We start from the raw sequence: 6,104 nt of genomic DNA on the forward strand, positions 1-6,104 counted from the left end.
TTTACCAGTCAATGCATCTGGTGTGCACTTGGAACCGTTGTCAGAGGTTGCAGAGATACTGAACCTCGAGGAAATGACGGTCGAGTCTTTCCTGGCCAGCCCAAAGGTTCTGGAGGTGGCCGCGATGGTGCTCATAAGACCTAAAACCACTTGTGAGGAGCTGAACAAGCAGCGTCAGACGCGTTAGGGCTCTGAGACCCTAGAATCCCACGGATCCGGTGTATTCTTTGGTGACGGAGTATGCGGACGTGGTGAGCAAACCCCACCGACTCAGCTCACACCGGATCTGACATCGATCTCGTCCCTGGCACAAAGTACTGTGTCACGAGACAATGGCCTCTTCCACGCGAAGAGTGTACGGTCATCGATGCCATCTTCGCTGCGAAAACGAAGGCAGGCATAGTGCGGGAGTCAAAGTCCCCCCACTCGACGCCAACTTTCTGCGTTCGGAAGCCGAACGGAACATGGCGTCCAGTTCATGCTTATAACAAGCTGAACAACGCGACGGTGCCGGCCCAAACACCAATCCCACGAAAGGATGGGCTTCTGAGCAACATGGTCGGAAGCGTAATGTACACTGCGCTGGGTTTAGTAGACGGATACTACCAGCTCCTGATGCGCGAGAGCGACATCCCGCTCACCGCAGTGAGCACGCCAAGCGGCATGCTTTGGGAAGGGCCCGTCATACCACAGGGCTTTTCTCATACCCCGGCGACGCTCAATCGCCTGGTGACGCAATTGTTCCGCCCATTACGTACCTTCGTACAGACGTACTTTGACAGCATATTCGCCCATAGCCGTGTCAGGGAGGCAAGGCGGCCATGGAGGTGCATCGGCGGCACCTCCGTCGAGTGTTGGACGTGTTGCGGGCGAACAAGCCCTACGTTAACATCGACAAGTGTGTCTTCGCGTCACCAGCGATTATGGTTCTCGGTGGCTTCGTAAGCAACGTGGGTGTTCGGGCTGACCCAGACAAGGTCAAGGTCATAGCGGCATGTCCAACACCCTGATCCTAGAAGGATCTTCGAAAGTGGTTGGGCTTGGCCAACTACCTTCACAAGTACCGCACAGGGTACGCGGGCCTCGCTAAGCCCTTGTCGAGCCTCCTTCAGAAGGACGTCGACTGGCGCTGGGAGCAAGAGCACCAGGATGCTTTTGACAGCATCAAGGCCAGTCTCCAAGAGGCTCCTGTCCTGGCCCTGCCGGACGAGACGAAGCCGTTTAGCGTCGTCTGCGATTCCTTCGACTATGCCATTGGTTGTGCACTGCTGCAGGCCGACACGGCTGGACAAGAGCGAGCCATCTCGTTCCAGTCCAGGCAGCCTAAAGCCGCCGAACGGAACTACCCTGTCCACGCCAAGGAGCACCTGGCATTGAAGTATGCCCTTGTGAAATTTCAGGTTCACCTTCTGGGCTCACGGCCCTTCGTGATCTATGTGGTGTTGGAAATCCCACGTGAACTCTAGCTACAGATGTAGTTAGGATGTTCCCACAACAATACGTCTACAAGGATAGTAAACGATCGTTCGGGCGGACCTGAAGACCCCAGTTCTGCCCTTGCACCGGGACAAACTGGACCTTGTAAACTACTTATATAGGCCAACCAGTAAAATAAGAACACGCTACTAGCACGAGCAAAGCTAGCAGGTGTTTTGAATCCTCGTGGTCCCAACAGCGGAAGGGTACCAGGCACGGGTAAGCCTTTTACGAGATCACCGAGTGTTCAACACTCGGCTGGAAGAAATAAAAGGGAGGCAATTCAAGCACTCCCAGTCGTGCAAATAGGCAACAATAAGCCGTCACGTAAAAACCTCCCGATAATAGTCGGCCAATACACAAAGTCTCTTGGCCTTGCCGGATGAACCCTCGCTACAGAGCTTCGAGTTCACCGACAGGCATAACACACTCAAACAAGCTTGACCTGACGCTTACCTTGAAGCCGGACGTCGCTCTGTGTGCTTGAGTGGAAATTCTGTTCTGTATTTAAGCTTACCCTTTCGGGACTATTCCTAATAAGAAGTCCTAATCAAGTATACAAATATCAAGTGAACAATCCGTTATGGATCTTCTTGCATGCCAAGCGTCGTCTGCACCGTCGCATGAGCATCTTTAACGGTCCGCGCCTTGTCCCAGACGGTGAACGTGTCTTCCAAAGGTCGCTGAGTCTTCCGCGAACTCATCCCAACCGCCACTGAGGGTTCGTACCGTAGATGGTCCGCTGAATGCGAATCCGGCCAGTCTATTATTAATAATAAGGACAGCCTGGATTCAGTGACATAGGGCCGTATCCGATACTTGTTGAAAACTCGGAGGTGACGCCGTCGAGTCCTATGCACCTTAGCGTCTCCGTACATCACCTGACCGAGGGTTCGTCGCTTGAACAACTTGGGCGGTGTCACGTCTTTGTCGACGGGTGATAATCCGCAACTTCGGAGAGATCACTACACCACAACTGCCCCTGTCGCAATGGAAGCCACGGTACTGGTGCCCGTTGTGACATTTCTTCATTCTTCAATTCACCATCTCGCCACCGTATGTCCAAGCGTCTGAATCGAGCCGTGTCCGACGTTTTTCAGCGTCTCAATCCTCGTAGACGTCGCGAACGTGAGCAGCTGGAGGTACGTAAGCCCATCCTTCTCCTGAATCATCGGTACCTTGCTCATCACCTCGTGTCACTCGACTTATTTCTCAGGAGGGCAAGACCAAGGGTTCGAACGCCCCTCAGTCTGCTGCACTTCCTTCGACAGCAGCGTCATCAACCGACACTCCGGCACCCGCTGCCCCGGACTCTTCACTCCCTGTGGTAGCTCCTGCAGCACTCCCCGTCGTCGCTGAACCCACGGAGATGGCTCCTGCTGCTCCTGCTGCCCCAGCTGGTGGTCCGCCACCACTCACCGAAGATTCGCTGTGCGCCATGCTGGCTGAATGTACGGAGGCATCGGTCGATCACATGATGACCTCGATAATCCCGTACTTGACTGCAATGGCTCGTCACCAAGTGCAGCTCAGCGTTGCGCCTCCTCTCCACGGCGATGTACACACTCAACGTCGCCTCGAGACTGCTGTTGGTTTCGATAATGTCCTCGCTGCATGCTCCACGACGTTCTCCAGCATCTCAGCTAGCTGTTGAGGTGTCCCGCGTGACTTCGTTTTCAGTGATTGCTCTCCGGTCGGCATTCATGTTTTCTTATTCTTAATCCACTTCCACAACGTAATCATGTTCATGTTGTTCTTCAAATGCATATACAATTTGTTGTTGCAGTAACGTTTTTCGTCTGTTACCACAGGCTGCATCGCCCTGTGGACAGTTCACACGTGATCCAGTCACGCTAGGCTTCGTCCACCACTTGCGCCATCTGCAACCGATTCTTGCTCTTCTTGGCTCGCAAATAGTCGTACAGCAGACCTCCACATGACAAGTTGGATGCTGGTTCTCTCCATAACCAACCCACTTGACTTTGAACTCGCGTACAGCACGCTCCGTGCTCGTCGTTAGTGGTGTTCTGTCGTCGAGGATGGCCTCGACTTCATATTCACCGGCAACTTGATCTGGTTCCCAGCTGTCTTCAGGCAGTAGTTCCTCATCGAAGTCGAGTCTTGCTTCATTAGTCGCGTCAAGTACCAACCGAGTGTTCGGTCGACTGTTGATGTAACGGGGTTACATGGTGTGGAACACACAGGGGTACGAAGTACCCGGAGAGTTAACAAGGTCTCTCAGTACGTTGGCTGAAAGCCACACGTTATGCATTTGATTAGGTTTAACTATGCTAGATAGTTAAAGAGATACATTTACCCCTAGGCGGCTTGGCCGCAATAATAGTAAATAAATCACTTCTGGTTTTGAAGCATAAAAGTTAAGGTATTAACTTTGAGCCCTGGTCTTGGGCTGTAAGTGTCCTTTGGATAAGGAACTTAGTATTAGTGACTCTTTGAGTCGAACGTCTTCCTCTGACGCTAAAGCTACGGCAGCCCCGCTGCACTTGGTAGCACTTGTAGTCAATCCCGCTCCTGAGTCGGTTGACTATATCCTCTGCGAGGATGGAACACCCCGTGTTCGCGAATTTGCCCCCGGCGCAGCAGGACGCGCTTACTAAGCTTATGTCCTTGCTTGGCCCGGAGGGCGTGGCTCATCTTGCATCGCAAGGTCCAGAGGCGGTCACTGCCAGGCGGGAATCGTTCTCCCGCTACGAGAACGCGCTCTTGGAGCATGTCCAAGAGAAGATGAGCGCCGCAACGGCGGCGGCGTCGATGACGCGTGAAGAGTCTATGAGACTGAAACCGCTCATGGTGAGCGTAAAAACCTTCGAGGGGAAGGATGGAGAGAATCTCCTTCTCTGGACCCGTGAGGTCGAGATGGCCATGGGATCGGCCCTGCTCCAGTCTGAGCATCAGCGCGTGGCGCTGGCTATCTCCAGGCTTGGAGGTCGCGCTCGCGAATGGGCACTAACGTGCGGCACGTCTGTTGACGCTGCATTTCCCACTTGGGATCAGCTGAAGCAACAGCTTTCGCGCGTGTTCGCGCCGCCTAATCAGGCGTACCGTATCCGGTCGAAGTTCCTTGCTACCCGCCAGGGTAAGAAGGAGTTATTGGACTATGTCCAAGAGTTGAGAACTCTTATCGCCGGAATGGCGGCGGACCCTCTTCCAGAACTGGTCAGCGTGACCGTGTTCATGGAGGGACTTCGTGTGAGCGCAGCTCGAACGGAAGTGTTCCGTGTACACCCTAACTCTTTCGAAGAGGCGGTGAATGTGGCATTAAATGCCGAGCACAACTTCAGGTCGGCGCGACCTGGTTGGAGCGCTGGTAGCGCAAGCTCTTCGAGCGGTCCAGAGCCGATGGACCTCAGCTATGCTGAAGACGGAGAAGCGGAGCTTCTTGCTGCGGAGCAGCGCGCCGGCATCCGCCGATGCTTTGTGTGCAATAGCACTAAGCACTTGAGGGCCTATTGCCCTCTGCGCAAGAAGCGCGAGGCTCCGGCGAGCCAACCCTCCGGGTCATCGCCGGGAAACGGCAACTCCCAGTAGGCGCGGGGCGGCCTACTGGGGAAGAACTGAGTTCTGTTGTGCCTCGAAGAGGTAGAGGACAACGGGGCTCAGCCCCGAAGAGAGCTGAGCTCTCTTACGAGAAGAGTGTGTGCAAGCCGGGCTTGCTGGTCGTTCAAGCGAACGTGAAGGGCTTTGCAAAGCCATGGCGAGTCTTGATTGACTCGGGAGCCTCGGGCAACTACGCCCGCCGCTCCACCCTGGAAGGAAGTCAGCTGTATGCTGAGGCACTGGAAGTGCCAACGAGAGATACGATCTCTGTCCGTCTCGCGACGGGGACACTGGTAACTGTGTCAAAGGTCTCTGTCGACCTTGGAGTGAAGTTTGAGAACTTCGATAGCGTGGAGCGCTGTTTGGTCTTAGACCTGGATGCGAGGTATGACCTCATCCTTGGCATGGCATGGCTGGAACGTCATGAGCCATGGATCGACTGGAAGTCGAAAACGCTGGGTGCGTCGCACCCTGCTCCTAGTGGAGCTTTGGTGAGTCATGAACCCACCTCTGCTAGGAAGCAGAAGCGCTTTTGGCGCGAGCACGAGGCCGAGGCGGCCGTAGTGCTGGACATTGGTATGTCCGAAATTGTTAGCAACGAGGTTGCTGTTTGCCCTGAGGGCGTACGTGGTGCGGCACGTTATCCGCGGAGCGGTGCAGGTCAGGTCAATGACCAACCGCTGGGTCCTGGTGAGGACGAGCGCGGAGTGGCGCGTAATCCACTGAGTGGTATGAATCTGGTCGATGACCTACTGCTGCGTGACCCGAGGGTCGCGGTCGACTGCGAGTCGAGGCATCATGGGCGTGGCCCAGGAGATGCAGGTGAAGTGACACCTAGTTCACTGTGTGAAGGTCAAGAACCTCTTGGCTTTCAGCCGAGTGTCTTGCGAGACACTGTATCCTCTTCGAGGAGTGATGGTGCTGCTGCACCCGGTGGTGGTGACGGAGATGTCGCCACACCGCCCTCATCCGGCCGGGCTCGGTCGCGGAGGGAGAGGAGAAGAAGACGCAGGGCGTCTGTGACGTCTTCGACGTCGGACGATGTGTCCAACGTGACGAGCGGTGATGCT

Source organism: Phytophthora infestans, genomic scaffold, assembly GCF_000142945.1.
Source record: "Phytophthora infestans T30-4 supercont1.71 genomic scaffold, whole genome shotgun sequence".
Classification (NCBI taxonomy): domain Eukaryota; phylum Oomycota; class Peronosporomycetes; order Peronosporales; family Peronosporaceae; genus Phytophthora; species Phytophthora infestans.